Source organism: Amphiura filiformis, chromosome 18 (assembly GCF_039555335.1).
Source record: "Amphiura filiformis chromosome 18, Afil_fr2py, whole genome shotgun sequence".
NCBI classification, from domain to species: Eukaryota; Metazoa; Echinodermata; class Ophiuroidea; order Amphilepidida; family Amphiuridae; genus Amphiura; species Amphiura filiformis.
Window position 1 is genome coordinate 33,978,045 of NC_092645.1, and position 23,333 is coordinate 34,001,377.

Below are 23,333 nucleotides of genomic sequence, written 5' to 3' on the forward strand. Positions count from 1 at the left end.
CGCTTGGAAGACATGCATGCTCAACTTGTCTAGCATAAAAATATCAATAATTTGTTGTCAACAATACAGTATTAAACCTACATTACGCTATGTACTCTAGGGATCTGTATACACAAAAAACTTGTAAATGTATCAAGGACTGCCTTTTGAAGAGAGTGATCTCTCTCATACTGCGTTCCTTAAATCTGACTTAGAAAATGCTAGTTTCATGAACACAGAGTGTCAGAATCAACTGAAATTTTCAGCATTTTCTACGTTTATATTGTGGTTCTCTTTAGAACAAAGGGCAAAAAAAAAAACATGTTATGATCACAACCAATCTGGGAAAATCAATTTAATGCTCTCCTGCCTGCAAATTGTAAATGGCAGTCCTTGATGTAGAAATTAATTTGTTTTGTACTTGATGATATTGCTAATGCCAAGTTTGACAAAATAATAACTCTGTTGGTAATAAAATGTATTTTGTGTATTTTGAAATTTTTGGTTGTGACTACTTTCCTTGCACTATATCACACACACACACCACTTTCACCTATACAATACAGTATTTAGAGCATTACTTTATTAGATACAATGGCTAGTAAAGTTTAACTGCAATGTATAAACACTTGATCACTTTTAATGGTGTCCCCTGAAAATCCATCACAATATGTGGAAGCAGCAACCCATTATTTATTCATATAATATTGACCATTTGGGTCAAAGACCTCAAGTGACCCCTACACCTTTGTTTCCAATGGACATTTTATTGTGAAATTTCATTGTACAAAGAATACATTAAAATAAATTCTACATAACTCCCGCAAGATGAAAAGTATTTAATTATCTTTGTAATCACTCAAAAAGCATTTTGTGTGAATTTTACATCCCAACTAGGTGCTATATAATTTTTATGAGCCTTTTTATTTTACATGTAAAGTCTATGGGGTGACGATTAGAAATGGACGGCAAAATTGAAAAAACCCTCACTTTGGGTCATTTTAGACACTAAAATGCCCATAAAAAAGAATAGCACTTACTTCGGATGTAAAATTCACACACAATGCTACCTGAGTGAGTACAAACATAATTAAATACATTTCATTCGGGGGATATAAAAAAAAAAACAAAAATGTCCTATACCTTTTGTGGTTATGGAACAAAGGTGCCTAGAGGACCTTTGACCCCACATCTGTTGGGGTCATCTGTGTGCCACTACACCAGCATCATTGTGTGCAACTCCCTTGAAAATCCCTCAAAGTATTTGGAACTGTAACAAGGCTCTTGACTTGACCACCAAACCAAGGTATTGGAAATTTCACCATCTTTGCCTTTGTTTCCTGCTTTTCACAGTCAAAATCAAGCTGAAGTAATTTATTAGAGGCAAATTTTCAATGAAAAAACATACTTTAGTATTGGGTAAGCTTATAAATATACATGGGAATGACAAACTTTGGTTAGCTGACCTCTGGTTTGTACTTACTACACTTGAAGATCTTTGTTGCAAAACCCCTTACATCCACTTCTGACTTTTTGAGAAAAACAGCTTTTTTCAATTGTGCAAGTATGGCTTGTTCGATTTGATTCAATTTGGGTTCGGATAAAGTGTTGATGAATAGAAACTAAAAGAATAGGTTTGGTACAATTTTCAAGCTTTCCTATCTATTTTATAATTTCTTTAATATTGCCCTTTTGTAGATGTAAGGGCTTTTGCAACAAAATAAATTTACCCCTTTTCTAGAAACCACCTTTGCAATCAAATTTGTGACCATTATTTTGTTTGCACTACTTTATCAATCTCTGATGTTGAACATTTACAGGGCATCCAGGTGTAGGGAAAGCAACATTAATCCACAAGTGAAGAGCTCTGTTTCAAAACCCCTTACATCCACTTTTGGTGGAAATTGAGTTATTGATATGACATTATAGTGTGGGTAAAAATATACATTTTTGGTGGTTGTTTGACCTTTGTACCACCTTCCCTTCAATCTTAGGGAAATTCCAGAAATTCTATGACTGATATGATTTTGGTGATGTGCAATGACGAAATTCAATGCATTAATTTTTCCCACAATGCTTGACCCAAGTGCTGCATTGTTGTTCTGGTGAAAAATTTAATGGTTTGTACATTGATTCTTGTAGTTTCCACTACAACAAAATCATATTCAGTCAGGGCATTTTGTGATTCACAGTCACATCCCCACTTTTAGAAAGTTGAATTTTGTTTTCCTATACCTGCAGGGGTGCCCAACAAGGTGCTACATCAGAGACTGATGTGGTTTCCAATGTAACATGATGCCAGGAATATATCCGGCACGACTTAGAGGGGTTTTACACGCACAGATCATGTAACATTTTGCCTGTGCATGCAAAATTGTGTGATATTCAGCCCATGATCAAGGAAAATTGAATTGACCTCTTGTTTTGAGAGCAGCAGCTGATGACCACGAACCATGATTTGTATGTCACTGACCTGCAGCTCTCTGACGATAGAGGGTATAACAGATTCTTAAATATTTTGATAACTTATTATTTACTGAATTCTTCTTTTTTTTTTTTTTAAGCTTTCATATTAGATATGGAAATATTTTTAAAACAAGAACATCCTTTCCAAATTTGAGATGGGGTTAAGTAAACCATGCATATGATTGAAATGGTCTGTAAATGTATGGCAAAACAACTTCGACAAATAATGAGACAAGCTGAAAATAATATATTTTTTATGTTCAAATAATGTTTAATTAACAAACAAGAACATCTTAGAAATAAAACAACATATTATTTAGGATTCAATCTATGTTTCACCATTGTTCATCACCGTTTAAAAATGATGGATCATGCAGGATGCATCGTCTGCATGGTTTACATGGCAAGTCGGAAGCTGCCCTTATGGCAAGTAAACCACGCAGACGCTACCGGACTCAAGTTGTTAGACGGTGATGAACAACGGTGAAACATTTTGAGCAAATTGAGTTTTGTATGCTTATGATTATGTTTCAGGTTATCTTTTATTCCCACCAAAAATTAATGGTAAATCTTACTCATCGACATAGTTATTGAAATTTTGATTTGGACGAATCGCGCATAAGTACGATAAATGAACTCGGCAGAGAGACAAATCGTATACTTAGCTGTACAAATCATGTTGATCTATAGTATTGTATAGCGGGAAATCCCAAATTTTCTATATTAAATGTCCTATACTAATATATTTGGTCACTTCTATCCGGTGATACCAAAATAAGTTTCCCCACATGATACTGCTGTGGTTTAATAATGTGAGTGCTCGTCCTTAAAATTGGAAAATCATACGTAAAATATAGGCTAATATTGTTATTTTTGCTTTAAAATCCTTGAGTTTTTGCTAAATATTACAGGGATGACTATTTATAACTTATATAGCAATTTAAGTCTACATGGTCTTAGGAAAACCAGTAATTTCTACACAAAAGCCCCAAATCAAGAATGTGTGCTATAGTTTACACGAAAGCGTGTTTGACCTCTCTCTGCACAGTGGTAGAGACATTTTGGATACAGCATTGTCGAATAGCTGTTAAAACACGTTTTGAGGAATATATCGATTATTTCAGAACATACAAGTATTGCCAATCATTCGTGTACATTCTATAATATACATTTCAAATGAGTGCTCACGAATGTTCTAAATGTTTATAAGGACCAATGGAATGGTACCAAGATTTTCAAACGCCGTTTACTCAGAACAACTCTGCCTAGACTTCTCCGTAGTCCATTTGCCCATTGTGCATACTCTTAAAACTCTGATTTAATTAATTTGTGCACAATTGATAGATTTTCACATCTGATCTTTTTAGCCACCGTACTCCCTCTGTTTGTTGGCTTTCCAAGTGGACTACTGACTTTCGATTGCCGTTAACAAGTTTAACGCGGTTGTCTATGGATGAGATTGTCAGATTTCTGGCCTACTAAAATTGGCCATGATGTAATGCATCTTTAAATGGATCTGGCTTATGATTGGTCGCCCAGATCTCGTTATGGTTTAAATCCTCCGGGCACGTGCCGTAACCTTTGATAACTACATTGTACACAACTATGCGGCTCTTTGTGTACTAGGAGCATGAGCGCGTCTTGTACGTACAGGCTTTTGTGTTTGCGGTTAAATTGGTTTGATAAACAAGTATGATTGTCAGTGTGTGTTAGGGACGAAGTCCCCGGTCAAAGTCCTGTTAAAAATGCAATGCTCATAGTCGACTTTTAACTCGGGCTTTCGCGATTATTAAACTGGTCGATTCTAAAATTAGAACTGTTCAGTATTGAAGTGCCATTATAATATGTAGCATTCAATAAGCCTACGTATATACTTTACTGTTAATATAATTATATAAACTTTTTCATAACCATTTACAATTATTTTGATGTAATAAAATAATATCAGTACAGTATAATATTGAGTTCAACTGAATGTGTTCATAATGATTATATAACATATTTTTATTTATCAAAAATCGACTATGGCATAGTCTATACTCTGCCTAGACTATGCCATAGTCAAATTTTATTAACTATATGTTATTATTAGTCATGATGAACCCATTTCGTTGAACTCAAAATTATACTGATGTTTATTAAAATTAAAGTATTCAATAGTAAAACGGTCATAAAGAGTTAAAAATATCAGATGATTAGTGACAATAAAAGTAATTGAATCCAACACTATCTTGCATAATTATAACGGCTCACTAATACTGAACAATTCTGATTTTGGAATCTACCAGTTTATCATTGTTTATTGATAGCGAACCCCGAAAATCCGACTATGGACTTTGAAGTTTAAGCAGAACTTTACCTCCTGGACTTTGCTCTCTAAAACACACTGTCAAGCATACTTGTTTATCAGTCCATTAACCACAAGTACTAAGCATGGTATAAAAGCGCCGCAAATACCACAGACAGTTGTTTACGGTGTAGTTAATGGTAATGGCGCGGGCCCAGACGATTTAAACAATAGCGAGATATGGGTGACCAATCACAAGGAAGATCCATTTAAAGATGCATTACATCATCGCCAATTTTAGTTAGGCCAGAAATTGGCCTAACTCTCCATAGAGTCCCGTGTTAAAAATCTTAACCGCAAGGCAAAGTCAGTAGTCCACTTGGGAAGCTAACAAACAGAGGGAGTAGGGTGACTGATCAGATGTGAAAATCTATCAATTGTGCACACATTAATTAAATCAGAGTTCTAAGCTTAAATACAATATCCAGAGTATGCACAATGGGCAAGTGGACTACGGGGTAGTCTATACTCTGCCGTGTTCATAACAATATTATTCAAAGGATTATTTCATGAGGAATGTCAGTTAATCATTGCCACTCAGCCTTGCAAAAAGATCGGTGATTTCAGCAATACAACTACAGACCCAGCATAAAGTGGCAATGTTTAGCCACTACCTCAAAAAAATATGGAATTCAACTAGTGTGTATTTGCACACAGATTCCAGGCATGACAGATTTATGTGCTCTGCCTTAACACGTATTTGCGTTCGCGTTATCGCATCTGTCTTGCATCACCAATGGTAAGGTAAATCAGTTTTATGCTTTGCTATCTATTTTGATGAAAATGATCTGACTTGGTATCATCAATTCTCTAGTTTTAGTCCCCATCTTCTGTTTCTTCGACTAATGTCTTGTTCTCTATTCCTATTTCATATCTTTGTTGTCTGGTCTGACTCAACTATGTACATATGTGTCAATTCATCACCCTGGAGAAAAATAAGAATGATCACAACAATGTGTAAAGGCAATGAAGTGTATGTCGCACTATTTGTACAACTTGCAATTGACAATTATTGAACTGGAAGACTTGGCATTGAATTTACACAAAACTGAAATGAAATGACCCAATTTTTATTTTACTGGCACATGCCATTTAATTCAACCAATCCTGATTTTAAACTAGAATTATGCGGTTCTTAAGGTGACCCTACATAAAGGTGTGTAAATACAAATAATATAGCAACTTTGAAGTTGATCGGTTATTGGGTTTATTCTGCATGCAGCACAGTTGTTTAATGGTTCTGAGGATGCCTGGACTGATAGCCAACCAGGTAGACACCCATGCAACCATCTGGATGATAACAGAAGCCCCACTTTTTGTGGGGCCAAAAACTACTCTCTTCCCAGTATATAATATGAATGATGATCATTCACCTGCTTATAGCCAATGTATTGACAATGAGCAACCAGCTTCAACATACGCAAGATCGTCACAACAACAGTTTAGAACTAGAAGTATGTGGTTTGGACTTTGGCCCCCCACGAAGGTGTGTAAATAACAAAGGTCTGTAAATACAATTAATACACACTATAATATCATGCCAATAACTAAATTTCAGCCAGAAGTGGATGTAAGGGCTTTTGAAACGGAGCTCTTCAAATACTACATATACATTCAATAGGCCAATCAAATTAAGGAAAATCAGGACTTAACCCACCACTAATTGCAACAGAAACCATTTAATCACCATTCATTACAGAAAAGTACATTAAAGAAAATATCAATATGTCTCTATTCTCTATAGATATAGGGTCCCCAACTTATAAGTTCCCCCCTAAATACTTTTTAATATAAATCGAAAAATATTTGACGAAATACAAACCTGTAAAAAGATATGGGTAGCTTTATTTGTTTTACACATTTGGACAAAATTTCAGCGTCACACGTCATTGCGTTCAGTCACAATGGTTCATTATGTAAAAGAGTCCGTTTTAAACTGTTAAAAGTTGCATCTGAGTTCATAGGACTCAATTCTCAAACAATACAGTAGACCAGGGATATTCATGTGTTTGTAAAAGAAAACTTAATCTTGTTCTTTTTCAAAAGCAAAGCAGGTGTTTAATTCTTTTCTTTTTAATGATAAATGGCCGAGATGTTAAAAATGAGGTTGACCACCTTATCAATGAAAACACAACACTGCAAGAGCTAACCCGAGCAATCCAACATGTATGGAACAACATGGACCAGCAACGGATCCAGACTTTAATAAACAGCATGCGGCAACGTTGCAATGCACTTGTCAACAGTGCAGGAGGACATATCCCCTACTAAACATTATTTCCATTACAAACACATGGACAGGCAACATACTGTATTGTTTGACAATTGACTCCTATGGACTCAGGTGCAACTTTTAAAACTCCCTCTTTTTTTACATAATGAACCATTGTGACCAAACGCAATGATGTGTGACACTACAAATTGGTCCAGATTTGTAAAACAAACAAGGTTACTCTTAACTTTTTACAATTTTACATTTCGTTAAATAATTTTCGATTTATCTCAAAAAGCATTAGGGGGAACTTATAAGTTGTGCACCCTATATCTGTGGACTAACTTAAAGGAACATCCTTTAAACAGGGTGTCATTCAGTGTCGGATTCTTGATGAACCTTTATGAATCAAGAGTCAGAAACTTCATCAGATGCCGGGATCAGATGATACTGAGGAAGAATGTTCAGTCATTGAAGTGTTCACTTTGAATGACAAAATTCCCACAAGTGCCAAAAGCAGTGCTGTATTTACTGGCCTTGGGTGCATGCCTAGTACTTTTCAATTACATATCGATCCTACAAAGTTTCCGCAGTCGACAGTCATAACCTAAATTGAAGGCAGAATCGATACATCTAGAACAGAGGGGTGTAATACAAAAGTTTATGAGCCATTTAAAATCCCTTGGGTCCACATGCACAAAATAAATTAGACCAGGTCTATTTTTAGACTGATCTAACCATGGAGATTAGACTTAGGGAGAAGGAACTCTTAGGTATTTTAGATATCCTATTCTATACAATTTTAGATCCTGTGACTGGCAGCGTAATATTAGATGGATCCAGCTTAACTTTTGGACTTTGCTAGGAATAAAGAAGGAAAAGAAAAGAGTAAAAGGATTCCTCCGTAAGTCCACCCTCCATGGTCAGACCATGTCTTACTTGCGTTGTGCATATGCATGGACCTTGTATTTTACACAGGCAACTGAGGACTGACATTCACATATTGAAATTGTGAATGTTTACACAAAATCTGACAGGTAATTGCCACACCATGGACCTGACATTATATCTTGAATGGGGAACCTATAGGCTCAATTCTTTCCAATGGTGTGTAGTGTCCTCTGGAATAGGTCTTGTAAACATGGACTTCCACAGTGTCTGTATGCCTATGTTTTAAAAATCATACAAAGCAGATGTGAGTGAAAACAAATGCATATAGCTACATGTATATACCTTGTTTAGTTTAGCAGTATTCTACAGTCCATCCCTGTGCACACTGACAAGCTCCATTGAAACATGTACCACCATTTTTACATGGTATTGTACACTCATCATCACCTGTACATTGCATGAAGAAATAAAAAGTATACAAGTCATAAAATTATGATAGTTAAGTTAAGTAAAGTGAAACAAAATGACAAATTCTTTTAACATTTGCAATACTACCTATTATTACTGGAGTAGATCCTTCAAATCTTATTGAAAGGATAATTAATTAAAAATATGTGCAGAATTTTGCCTATTTTCTTTACTAATTGATCAATGTGCTCTTCCAGTTGAAGTCCATACACATATTGCATAGTTAAAGTCCATACATATGTTGAAGTCCAAAACGTGACCTTAAGGGGGTACTACACCCATTGCATTTTTTTTTTTTTTTTTTTGCATTTTGTGAAGAAATGAGAAAAAAAAATGGACAAAGTGGTATGCAAAATGAAGGGGCAAATCTTCTCGTTCAATTGGTGGCATCGGTATCAATGAAGCGTAAATATATGCTTCTAATGGTATAAGCCAAAAGGTGGTACATCACTGATGTTTTAAATCACTTCATTTTGTAAAGCTTACTATCAACGGATTTCATTAAAAATATTGGACCTGCCTGTCGCTCTATCATAGGTAGAGGATAGGCAAAATAAAATTCTATCGTTTATTCTCATTCTTAGTCAGTTAAATATTAATAACTGTAAGCAAATTTTTAAAGCAAAAACTAAGTTACCGTCATAAAAACTACCCTCATTATAAAATGAACGCAAACTTGTACAACTTCACATGTTCTGTTGCGCGTATTGCTAAGCGCGTTCACGTATTCCGCACTAGTCTCGATCCAGCGCGATACATACGCACACCTCTACACGCATGTTACGCATTATCAAGGCGCGATGATGACGTGGGGTCGTCTACGGGCTGATCGGCGGCACCGAAATCATGCGATTGTCCAATCAGAAATGTGTACAGACACCATCCTGACCTATGACCCAAATGGAAAAGGGGTCAACGACCTCTTCGAATATGACCAAATTTGACAATTTTAAAATTTGTTACGCATATTGCAGTCTTTCTTTGAACCCACTATTTTAGAAAGGCTCTCGCCACTTTCTCTGCATAGACCTGGTATTCAATGAAAGAGGAGGCTCTAAGCTTTACATTGGTACCACTCCCAGGGTAGGGGATATCCTAGAACAAATATTACAGCAATTCAAAGCTAGAACACTGAAAATCTAGTAATCTGTCAAATTGAAAATTGAACCCCTATACATTGCACAGTTAAGGATTAAGAAAATCTGCAGAAAACTGACAACTCGCAGACAAGGTATTGAAAAACTTCCCAAAGGTTATATAACTTAAATAGTATATCAAATGAAAGAGGAGACTAGGAGCTTTGCACAGACACCATCCTGACCTATGACCCAAATGGAAAAGGGGTCAACGACCTCTTCGAATATGACCAAATTTGACAATTTTGAAATTAAACAAATATTGCAGTCTTTCTTTGAACCCACTATTTTAGAAAGGCTCTCGCCACTTTCTCTGCATAGACCTGGTATTCAATGAAAGAGAGGGCTCTAAGCTTTACAATGATACCACTCCCAGGGTAGGGGATATCCTAGAACAAATATTACAGCAATTCAAAGCTAGAACACTGAAAATCTGCGTAATCTGTCAAATTTAAAATTGAACCCCCTATACATTGCACAGTTAAGGATTAAGAAAATCTGCAGAAAACTGACAACTCGCAGACAAGGTATTGAAAAACTTCCCAAAGGTTATATAACTTAAATAGTATATCAAATGAAAGAGGAGACTAGGAGCTTTGCACAGACACCATCCTGACCTATGACCCAAATGGAAAAGGGGTCAACGACCTCTTCGAATATGACCAAATTTGACAATTTTAAAATTCGTTACGCATATTGCAGTCTTTCTTTGAACCCACTATTTTAGAAAGGCTCTCGCCCCTTTCTCTGCATAGACCTGGTATTCAATGAAAGAGGAGGCTCTAAGCTTTATATTGGTACCACTCCCAGGGTAGGGGATATCCTAGAACAAATATTACAGCAATTCAAAGCTAGAACACTGAAAATCTGCGTAATCTGTCAAATTGAAAATTGAACCCCTATACATTGCACAGTTAAGGATTAAGAAAATCTGCAGAAAACTGACAACTCGCAGACAAGGTATTGAAAAACTTCCCAAAGGTTATATAACTTAAATAGTATATCAAATGAAAGAGGAGACTAGGAGCTTTGCACAGACACCATCCTGACCTATGACCCAAATGGAAAAGGGGTCAACGACCTCTTCGAATATGACCAAATTTGACAATTTTGAAATTAGATTCGATATTGCAGTCTTTCTTTGAACCCACTATTTTAGAAAGGCTCTCGCCACTTTCTCTGCATAGACCTGGTATTCAATGAAAGAGGAGGCTCTAAGCTTTACATTGGTACCACTCCCAGGGTAGGGGATATCCTAAAACAAATATTACAGCAATTCAAAGCTAGAACACTGAAAATCTGCGTAATCTGTCAAATTGAAAATTGAACCCCCTATACATTGCACAGTTAAGGATTAAGAAAATCTGCAGAAAACTGACAACTCGCAGACAAGGTATTGAAAAACTTCCCAAAGGTTATATAACTTAAATAGTATATCAAATGAAAGAGGAGACTAGGAGCTTTGCACAGACACCATCCTGACCTATGACCCAAATGGAAAAGGGGTCAACGACCTCTTCGAATATGACCAAATTTGACAATTTTAAAATTAGATTCACGCATATTGCAGTCTTTCTTTGAACCCACTATTTTAGAAAGGCTCTCGCCACTTTCTCTGCATAGACCTGGTATTCAATGAAAGAGGAGGCTCTAAGCTTTACATTGGTACCACTCCCAGGGTAGGGGATATCCTAGAACAAATATTACAGCAATTCAAAGCTAGAACACTGAAAATCTGCGTAATCTGTCAAATTGAAAATTGAACCCCCTATACATTGCACAGTTAAGGATTAAGAAAATCTGCAGAAAACTGACAACTCGCAGACAAGGTATTGAAAAACTTCCCAAAGGTTATATAACTTAAATAGTATATCAAATGAAAGAGGAGACTAGGAGCTTTGCACAGACACCATCCTGACCTATGACCCAAATGAAAAAGGGGTCAACGACCTCTTCGAATATGACCAAATTTGACAATTTTGAAATTAGATTCGCATATTGCAGTCTTTCTTTGAACCCACTATTTTAGAAAGGCTCTCGCCACTTTCTCTGCATAGACCTGGTATTCAATGAAAGAGGAGGCTCTAAGCTTTACATTGGTACCACTCCCAGGGTAGGGGATATCCTAAAACAAATATTACAGCAATTCAAAGCTAGAACACTGAAAATCTAAGTAATCTGTCAAATTGAAAATTGAACCCCTATACATTGCACAGTTAAGGATTAAGAAAATCTGCAGAAAACTGACAAGGTTATATAACTTAAATAGTATATCAAATGAAAGAGGAGACTAGGAGCTTTGCACAGACACCATCCTGACCTATGACCCAAATGGAAAAGGGGTCAACGACCTCTTCGAATATGACCAAATTTGACAATTTTAAAATTCGTTATGCATATTGCAGTCTTTCTTTGAACCCACTATTTTAGAAAGGCTCTCGCCACTATCTCTGCATAGACCTGGTATTCAATGAAAGAGGAGGCTCTAAGCTTTACATTGGTACCACTCCCAGGGTAGGGGATATCCTAGAACAAATATTACAGCAATTCAAAGCTAGAACACTGAAAATCTCAAGTAATCTGTCAAATTGAAAATTGAACCCCCTATTATACATTGCACAGTTAAGGATTAAGAAAATCTGCAGAAAACTGACAACTCGCAGACAAGGTATTGAAAAACTTCCCAAAGGTTATATAACTTAAATAGTATATCAAATGAAAGAGGAGACTAGGAGCTTTGCACAGACACCATCCTGACCTATGACCCAAATGGAAAAGGGGTCAACAACCTCTTCGAATATGACCAAATTTGACAATTTTGAAATTCGCTACGCATATTGCAGTCTTTCTTTGAACCCACTATTTTAGAAAGGCTCTAGCCACTTTCTCTGCATAGACCTGGTATTCAATGAAAGAGGAGGCTCTAAGCTTTACATTGGTACCACTCCCAGGGTAGGGGATATCCTAGAACAAATGTTACACCAGTTAAAAGCTAGAAAACTGACAATTTACGTAAAAATTTGAAACAAAACACTACGTCATTCTTATGACATCAAGATTCCTGGATGGTGATTGGCGACAACGTGTTGAGTCATACGTAAGTTCCTTTTAGCAGTGGTGATTTTCTATATGGATAGATATCGCTATGTGGGCCACTGGCGAAAACTAACAGGTGCAGGGTGGGTTAAAACTACCATGTGCGAACTGCATGTTAAACCCACCAACTGCAGGCTAAGGGCTCAAACTACCTAGTGCATCAGACCTTCATTTTTGAGGAGCTCGATTACATCAGCGCTCCTATCCTACAGCTCTCCTTAACAACATTCCAGGAGTATGATTTACTGAGCTCCTCACTTCTTGAATCCGTGTTTTAATAAACAGATATTTAAAAAGTTATACATTTACAAATGTATGTGCTTTTAATATCATGTTTTGTAAAGCACCTTGAGTTCTTTTGATGTAATTGCGCATAAGAAATAAATATTATTATTATTATTAAAAGATTGAGCTCCATGTTGAGCACTTCAGTAAACTGAGGAGAGTGATTAACAGAGCTCCTGGAGCCTCCTGCAATTTTCAATAATGAAGGCATGGTGCATACTGCAGGCCATACATACATTGTACATACTTAGTGCTGGCTGTAGGCTAAAACTACCAAGTGCAGGCTGCAGGCTAGGACTAAAACAATCTGGTGCAGGCTAGGACTAAAACTATCAAGTCCAAACCCACAACAGACTGGATAGATACAAAAGTCCCTTCATAAATATGGAGACAAATTTGAGAAAATATAACTTAGCAAATTGAAACAGAGGAACTAACAAAATGTTCCCCAGAACTGTACAAGGAATTCAGATTTTAACTGCCAAAACTTTCATTATGTAGCTGTATATTGTACATATTCTGCATAACTACCAAAGTGGTTGATAGCTGACAAACAAATGCAAGCACCTTGATTATGGTATCATCATGGTATTTATTGTAATTCCAAGTACAGTTTCGGTCCCTTTCTTTGGTTATTTGAGACCATTTTGTGTTCAGGACCTTCTGTAAAATTGTAAACAAGATTTTACAGAAAAGCATAAATAGCTTTCATCAGCTGGGTAACACAAAATGATTTGTCTCAACTAAAAACAAAACACTTGTTATAATGTTTGGATTTCAATTAACACAACTTTTGCAGATATGATTTGTCATAAATAAAAACAATGTTTGGATTTCTTTCAATTAACACAATATTTGCATAATGCCACATAAACGTTTAACAACCACCATGATATGCTGTAACTGAGCAAGATTAGCGATGAAGATTAAAATGTATTGAAAATGAGAGTATTGTTTCTAATTGTTAAACAGTAAGAAAAAAACTTTCATAAAAAATCATAACAATAAATACTTTATTACGAATGGAATGGATTACATGGAGTGCATGATGAATTGCAAATTGCAAAACAACTTATTAGTTTATATTAAAACAACGCATTAACTAATTTAAGCAACAGTGTAAAGTTATACAACTTTAAGCATGATTCATACACTCCTAAGAAAAGCCATTATAAAATATGTGAGGGTGCGTAAATATTGCATAATTGTAATTGTGTGCTGTAACCTGCAAGGCAAGATTTTCTTCAGCGACCACTTGCATGGGTACACTGTCATCAAGGTACCTACATAGGTACTCTGTTGGTACTGCACAGGCCCCCAACAGCTGTGGTTTTGCACTGGTACTACAGACTACTCATGTAGGTATTCTGTATGTACATATCTATGTACCTGGGCGCCGGTTACCCTTGCAGGCGGCCGGGATAGAAAATTTGTAGTGTACACATGACTTATACACAGAACTGCAAGCCAGTGCATTATACAATATTTATACATGGGCATACAGTTTTGAATGGCTTTTCTGATTAAGTGACGGTTCTAGGAGTGTATGAATTTGAAATGAGAATGACATGACTAAACAAAGGGCAAAAGTGAAAGGTACCTTGCAGGCTACCCACAAAATACACCTATACTAGCGGAGTGTGATAAACCAGGAAACAATACAACAACAGTCTCCAAAACTCACCTTGTTTGAATGCCATGCTGTAGATGCGTAGGTGACAGGGTTACTGGCATAGGCGTTCTTGTTCCTCCGTGTGCCACAGGTGGCGATTCACTCTTCGAATGCATTAGTTTGATGCATGCTTATTCTCCACTTTTGCCTTGATTTTATTAGATTATCCATTTGAAAGCTGCCATTCGTTAAAATAAAAAAAAAATTAAACAGCTATTATCAAAACACTTCATTTCTGGGATCAAGGAGGGATAGCGCATAAGATGTATAACTTTAGCTTAACATGCTTTAAACGTCTGTGTGTTGAGCACCATCATGACCATGTTCAATTTCATTATATTAAATATTATGGGTTTTTATACATGTACACAGCACCTATCATAATAATGTTAATATTTGGTTTGGGAAAATATAGCATTGTGTTTACATTCACAAAACATCTGATGCTGTCTACTGAAGATAGCTAACCTTATATACATGTATTAGGGCTAGTTTGATGCTATGCACTATAGCTTACATTAAGGCTAGTATGCTGCTATCTACTGCAAACAGCTCACCGTATATCGGGGTGGGTCTGACAATGTCTACTCAAGATCGAGTACTCGAAATGTAGGCCTATGTTATCAATTCACATAGGAAAGTAGCCTTGATCAAGAATTCTTGCTTTCTCTAACATGCCCATTTGTGATCAGTGTAATTAATACAAGGCAAGGATGTGGTCTGTGGTAGTAGTAGGGCTATGGCATGTATGGGCTTCCTCAGATCAGACTTTTTGTTTAAGACAAAACAGTGATATATAATTATTACACACTGCCTATTTCATGTGGTATTGTTCACCACCACAACAGCAGATCTAATGGTGAATTAAACTTGTAATGATTTCTTTCTCGTAAATGTCTCACAGCCAAGTTGGTGATCCACCATGTGCTGTTGTGGTGAACTATATGACATGAAATCATTAGTGCATGCTGGTTTGAATCCCGAACAGTATATATCTCCTAGCTTTATTACAATGCCAGTTCACCTGAGCCTCTCTTCTTCATTGACTTTTAAACGAGTCACATTTCCAACAAATTAAGAACAAAATCTTGTACAATTGAGCAATGTTTTGCAAGCTGATTTTAAGATGATAATAATCAACAAGAAGTCCAACTTACATAATCATGTATGTTCATTTCATAATCTTCATCAGGTGCTGTAGAAAATAATGCAGACACATATTTGCTCCTTTCCTTCCTCTGCCAGGACGTTGAACTTCCTGATAAAACTTCATTAGATTGGTCACAAAAAACGAAATTTTTATTAAATCCATACAACACTTTCTCATCATTGAGCCATGACTGAGTTAGAGTCTTGTGGTCAGTAACATGCATGTGTATTACATTTTGTGTGTCCACCTCCATTTTGACTCGCGACAATTGGTCATACGACAGCATAGAGGTCATTTCTGTACCAAGTTCAGCTGCCCATCAATTGGTTGGTAGAGTTACGTCTTTTGAAATTTCTTTGCAATTTGCTCCTCTCTGTAAATCACTATAAAAAAATACATTAATATTAATGTGACTGCAACATCTGGTAATACATACATGTACAAATAAAGTTTTTTATAATTTCAGAGTGTGTTAATTGTGAACAACATTATTGCCTTTTTGAAATTTCATTTTAGGGAAATGCCGATAGGCGAATTTATGTATGGCGCAGAGAAGTGGGCTCTTGCTACCGCTCTCAATATTGGGTGGAAATTAGAGTACTTGTCAGAATATCGATTTGTCACGCATATAGGATAATCGGCTTACATGCCGCGCAAAAAGCATACTGCCTCTCTGAGGCAGAATAAATAATTAGATTATGTATGAAGACAAGAGATTCATAATTGACCGTTGGTATATGATTGAACATATTTTACTATAAAGAGGCAAATGTTGTGACTGACTATGTGTGTGTGGGGGTGTGGGTGAGTTAATGAAAAGGCTCCATCAGTTTCGATCCCAATGTCACCAAATTCATACGGGAGATCGAGGAATATATAGGAATGTCCTGTTATTAATTTGGTTGAAAACGGTCAAGAATTGGCCTTAAAATCTGGGGACAAATAATAGCCACTCCCCAGCTGTTCGGGCTCATGCACTAGGCGCATCAACATTGGCATGTGTGCATTATTTTGTCTTATTTCTCTCCCAACAAGTAATCGCTTTCATTAACCTATAATTGTTTCTTTTTAACAAGTAGATCTCAAATAAAATCAGCTAGATTTAAATGGCTGTTACACTGCAGTATTTTTGGCTTTGGCCCTATACTAATACTATAGTATAGTATAACTATACACTGGTGTTTTTTACATACCTGTTACAATTACTCCTATCCTGTTTCTTCTATATTGCTTTGCCCAAAACACCACATCTGTCCACTTCTTTCTCACTACCTCCCACGTCCTGCTGTACCCTGCTGACCCCAAAACCTCTGATATCTCCTTCCAAGCTTTCCTCTTCTTCACTTCCACCACCGCACCCCCTGCACTCCCAAATAACTCCCCCGTATTAGGTATCTTGATGAAATGCTGGTCTAATCACTTCACATCATGGCCACAGAGGCGGCATTGCAAGCTCTTCTGCTTCCCCATTTTTTTTACAGATGCTGGCACTGAAAAGAATACATGGGAAAATGTTAAAAACAGAAATAATTAATGCGCATGCCAATTTGAATGTGTTTCTTAATTTCAATTCTATTACATCAGGCACCCATGTACCTCTACCCAAGCATCGTTGTGTCCAAGTCCCATGAAAATCCCTCACAGTATGTGGAAACCGCAACGAATTGGTTGCGGTGATTGAAAGTTTGGGGTAAACAACCTCAAATTACCCCTACATATGACAATTTAACCACACATCACCATTCCATCACATACATGTATGTGACCGTCCATCTCGAAACGCTCGTAAAGTCGGCAAATGTGATAGGTCTACAACTCAAAATGTAATATGCTACAAAAAAAAGCGCAGTGATTTATAGTGCGCTACGCACAGGCACAACGCATAGACGTTGATCCACAAGCCTCAGCACACTTTACAGGTTGTCGCTGACCACTACGGCCCACATCATTCCATAGACCATTTAACAACAAATCAGGGACTTTGCTGCAACAAGAGCGCACACCCTAGACATTCGACAAATAACCATCGCAACCAGGATCAGCTCCCGAGTTTCAAATGCGGGTTACAACGAGACAATTAGCAGTAAGTTCCTTGTCCAGGGAATTTCAAGCTAACTCAATTTTTCAAGGAGAGCATAATAGGCACCGCCAAGGTTCGAACCCACAACCTCTCGCACCATAGTCGAACGCCTTAACGATTGAGCTAACTTGAAAGTCATATTCAAATGCTAAAGTGTGTCAAGTTCAATTAACCATAACTCCGCTTCCGGATATCGTAAGAAGTCAAATGATGAATCATTTTAAAGCTTATGACATATAGGCCTACTTTCTAAAGATGAAATTCTAGTGTCACATAGCAGATTTGACACACATTTGGCATGTCAGAATATATTTATCATTATTTAAAAGCTACAGGCAACCTAGTATTGCTATATAGTTAAGTTTTACTATTTTTGATCAAGATTGGTTCAGTGGTTCTTACATGTACCTAGATCATCTGGCTCCATAAGAATGATTGTACACAAAGCAAAGATTCACTTTTTATCCGTTTATTAAAAGCAACATCTTTCATAAGCAAAGATGAATGGGTGTACATATTTCATGTACACATTAGGCCTAGATGTTGCCACCGCATCAGAGACCGAGTAATTGCATCAGCCCCCCCCCCCCCAACAAGTGTTTGTGAATGGTCCCTAAATCTGAAATGTTCCTGGCTTTATATTATCCTTGGATATCTATTTGAAATCCTATTTCATTAATGCAACCATCACTGATCATGACCCCTTACCTGTATGCATCCATATGTATACAGTTCCTGGCTTTGTATCCTCCTTGGGCATCCTTTTGGAATCCTATTTCATTGTATATATCAATGCCATGTACGGTACAGCGAGCCTGGAAAAATAAAATTACACAATTACACATTTAAAAATATGATCTTCAGGGTTTGTATTTAACTCTTTTATCAACTCATCAAGGTGTTGGCCAAAGACCTATCCACTCGTCTTTTGGACGGGCCATCTCAAAAGCAGACGGATGGAAAAAAACCTTAACCTGTCTTATGGACAGGCACTTTTGGTCTGATAATAAAAATTCCCTTTAAAAGGGAAAGCCAGCTTCAATGCAGAAGAGGTCTTGTAATTAGTTTGGGTGGAAGGCATTTTTAGGATCACATTTTTTTATGATCCATCATGTTTCATGACAGTCCACCAAACCATCAATGATGAGAACATGCACACAGAAACAGCAAACCAAACATTAACTCCTATAACTTCCTGTCAACTCTTTAATTAATTACTCCAAATTGTTCCGTCTTTTTGTCTTTTCCGCCTTTTAGGCTACCCTAAGCTCATCATTAATATAAAGAAATACACTGCAGTTTTTAGTTAATTGGTTAAAAACTGCCATCCTATACTTGCCTTATACATGCCTTATACATGCACATTAATTTTATATTAATTCGCAATTTATACTTAAATATAGTACATTATAAAATGTATCAAGACTGATATTGTTCAATAGGCCTACACGTAGGCCTATATAAATTATACCCATATCAAAAATAGGCCCTGAAATTGCATCAAATTTTTCCGTTGAAAAGACAAAACTGATGTTTAAGATATCAATTATTTCATAATGACATTTTGAATCATTTTTATCCATAAAGCGATACAGGATATAGGATATTTTTAAGAGTTGACAGGTTTGCTGTTTCTGTGTGCATGTTCTCATCATTGATGGTTTGGTGGACTGTCATGAAACATGATGGGTCATAAAAAAGAGTGATCCTAAAAATGCCTTCCACCCAAACTAAATTACAAGACTTCTTCTGCATTGAAGCTGGCTTTTCCTTTTAAAGGGAATTTTTATTTTACTCTGACTTTAACATCCATAAAAATGATTTTCATTCTGTTATCAATACACTCACATCTCATGCTGTGTTGGTCTCCAGGAGGTCTGCAAATGTAAATCTAAAAACATACTGATAACAAGGATACTATAATTTTCTTTCGTTGATATGCTGTGGTAACTATTTAGGCCTGGCATATAACTTTTAATGTCATATTTCCTTCAAACCATAACTCTTGAAATTCTCATTCGTTTTCATTCGTTGAAACGGCAAAACATACTTTCTTTTTTTTTTTTTTCAAATAGTAGGCCTTACATTATATTTTAACCATAAAAAGGTCCGCAAAGTAATTCAAACCAATGCTAGTAGGCCCCCTACCCTGTAATCTCTTTAGCAAACAGAGACGATCTCCGAATTAGATAGCCAGCTGTTAGCTGGCGAAAATCCCCAATGAGATCAATGTATTCACTGGTCATCGTAGTGTGACATCAAAATCAAGAATAGTTGCCAGGTCAACTGGTTCACGCTTATCGGTACCGGTATTCGAAACTTAATCAAAATGATCACAACACAAAGTCAATGGGTTGTTAGTGTGCAAATCAAGCATGAACCAGTAACTACTTAGACAACAAATAGTACAATATCTTTTTAAAATGTCTATAAAACTTTTTCTGACGCATTTTTGCAGTTGGAGTGTAGCATAACAGTTCGCCATTTGATATTTTGCAACATATGACTGATTGTAATTTGACATGCTGTGGCGCACTCACTGGATGCCTAAATCCCAGGCCGGGTCTGTGGACGGGCAGTTTTGGGATCCCGGCTAACACCCTGCCTCTTGACCAGTGCCCCGATCGCACTAATGTAGTTGTTTACTGTTTTGTTCACAACTAGATTGCTAGGATTTCACCTCACCTGGATATTCGTAAATAATTTTGTTATTCAAGTACCGGTAGTAAATATTGAGGGGTCAGTGACACAAAGACATAACTCCATTCTGAGAAAAACAAGTTTAAAGTTAATGGTCCACATTCAATGACTTATGTAGTTAAGTCTATGTTTCAATGGCCATTGATTTTAATGGGGTGCTACATGTAAATGGAGTTACATGTACTTCTATGTGTTTATTGGAAAGTGCTCATTTTCACAAACAAGGCAATTCTTGAACCACAAGTCTCACCTGCTTTCGCAACTGCCTGCTTTCGTGATTACTTTTGGTAGAAGTAAATAAACCTGCAACAACCCATGGTGATTTGCCTGTTCAATTTGAGCTTGATTGGACCAATATTGAAATTTGACCTTTGACACCTGGCTGATGGTGATTCAGGCCTTGCCGTCTAGAATTAAAAGGAGAGTGGTTAATCACTCGCTAGCATGATGCTGCTAGGCGAGTGGTCGAATTTTCACAAATACCATTTATGTAGGTATAATCAAGTAGACTTTGGTCTTGAAACGGTATTTATGAAGTTATGATGAAATGCGCGCGAGTCACGCTAAAATTTTTGACTTTCTCTGCTTGGAGAGGGCACAGAAACGATTAAATGCTGAATTGGCTGATTCAACTGCTGATTTAGGTAGATTCACAGCGAGTGACAGTCTCTATGGCGAGTTGAAAATCGCTCGCTAGGAATCGAGTTTGGGCGAGCGGTGGCGAGAGTTTGAGAGCTCGCTTCAAATGGCAAGGCCTGGTGACTGTACCCACCAAGTCTCATGCCCATCCGACAGTTCTTACAAGTTTGACCTCTGATGACCCTAGTGACCCCAAAATGACCTTCCCAAAGTTTGGCTCTAAATGTTGACTGTACCCATCAAGTTTCATGCCCATACAAAAGTTTTTAGTAATTTCACCTCAAATGACCCCTGAGTGACCTCTGACCTTGAAATGACATTCCAAATATTTGGCTCTGATGATTGTACCCAACAAGTTTCATGACCATGTGAAAGTTATCAGTAATTTGACCTCTGATGACCCAGTGATGACCTTGAAATGACCTTAAAATTTGACTCTAAATATTGACTGTAGCCACCAAGTTTAATGCCCATACGACAATTTTTAGTAATTTAACCTCAGATGACCTCTGGGTGATCCTGGCTAACCCCAAAATGACCATCCAAAAATTAAGCTCTAAATGTTGACAGTGCCCACCACGTTTCATACAACAGTTTTTGATCATTTGACCTCAGATGACCCTGGCGACCCCTGGGTGACCCTGAACTGACCTTCCAAATATTTGGTTCTAAATGTTGACTGCACCCCAAGTTTCATGCCCATACAACAGTTTTTAGTAATTTGACCTCAGATGACCCCTGGATGACCTTCACCCCAAGTTTCATGCCCATACAACAGTTTTTAGTAATTTGACCTCAGATGACCCCTGGATGACCTTCCAAAAATTTGGCTCCAAATTTTTACTGCGCCCACTAAGTTTCATGCCCATTTAACAGTGTTTAGTAATTTGACCTCAGATGACCCCTGGATGACCTTGGATGACCCTGCAATGACCTTCCGAAAATTTGGCTCCATATTTTTACTGTGCCCACTAAGTTTCATGCCCATTTAACAGTGTTTAGTAATTTGACCTCAGATGACCCCTGGATGACCTTGGATGACCCTGCAATGACCTTCCGAAAATTTGGCCCTAAATGTTGACTGTAACTAGTCTGTACCCACCAAGTTTCATGCCCGTACTAGTTTTTAGTAATTTGACCTCAGATGACCCCTGGGTGACCTAGAATGACCCCGAAATGACCTTCCAAAAATTTGACTCTAAATGTTGACTGAACCCACCAAGTTTCGTGCCCATGCGACAGTTTTTAGTAATTTGACCTAAGATGACCCCTGGATGACCTCGGGTGACCTTGAACCACTAACCAATACAAACTTGTTCTATCTGGGGTCAAGATGCACCCACCCATCAAGTTTGAAGAACGTGCAACCCCCAGTCTCCGAGAAAATAGGTTTTTGCATGTTATACATAAATTATGCAAATTAGGTACCGGTACTTACATGTAATTACCATATAAGTCGAATCAGGTCGAGATCCTTAGGTCATGCCACCCCCTACCAAGTTTCATCATCATAGCGCACTAGATTTCGCGGTTCTCGGGTTGGGCGGTTCTCGTGATAGGCCTATCTCTAATTACCCGGTAATTACCCAACACCCGTTACCCATAATACTTGTCCTAACCTTTCAAACTACTACGATATACGTCTCTCAATGAAGCCATCGTTCGCCTCTTCCTTGGAGTCCCTGTCCTACTACCACATTGGAGGACCCCAAATTACCTCGAAATTCTATTAGGCCTATTGATCCGATGAGATGCACCGTGCACTGAGTCTGTAATTAATGCTTTCCGATGCTCGCACTGCGCCCGTCAGTACTCCGCGCACTACGCGATAGCGCACTGCACGCACGCGCTACGCACCTCGAGCACGCGTTAGGGAGCCACACGCACGCGATAGCGCGCAGACAGAGGGACGGACACGCCATGATTAGTATTATGATAGGGTTCTTCTTACGGATCCCAGATACAACTCCATAAGGCAGATTTCTTCAGATTTCCAGCCATATTTGTAGAAGCATTCCGCATAAATTATGCAAATTCAGGCGGCGGATGACATGATCGAGCCGGCAACTCGTGAAACCGCCCGGCCGTATGGCATTTTCCATATGCTCGGTTAGTTTTGTGGGGTTCATTATCGAACCCCAACGGTTTTAGCTTGTATTTATATTATTTATCAACATAGGCCTATTTGTTTGTGATATTTCAAGCTTTTTAA

The 23,333-nt window shown here is 37.5% G+C and overlaps 1 protein-coding gene and 1 long non-coding RNA gene across 5 annotated transcripts in view; both read right to left on the bottom strand.

Annotated features, from left to right (window-relative positions):
* Positions 1 to 23,333, bottom strand: part of LOC140140146 (carboxyl-terminal PDZ ligand of neuronal nitric oxide synthase protein-like) — a 372,750-nt gene that overhangs the window by 55,328 nt on the left and 294,089 nt on the right. The gene's annotated exons all lie outside the window — the stretch shown is intronic.
* LOC140139445 (uncharacterized) lies at positions 5,260 to 18,597 on the bottom strand. Its single transcript, XR_011857123.1, has 6 exons — positions 18,491 to 18,597; positions 16,896 to 17,192; positions 15,710 to 16,085; positions 14,565 to 14,730; positions 8,238 to 8,342; positions 5,260 to 5,717 (listed from the first exon to the last, which is right to left on the bottom strand). It is a non-coding gene; the product is annotated as an uncharacterized lncRNA (long non-coding RNA).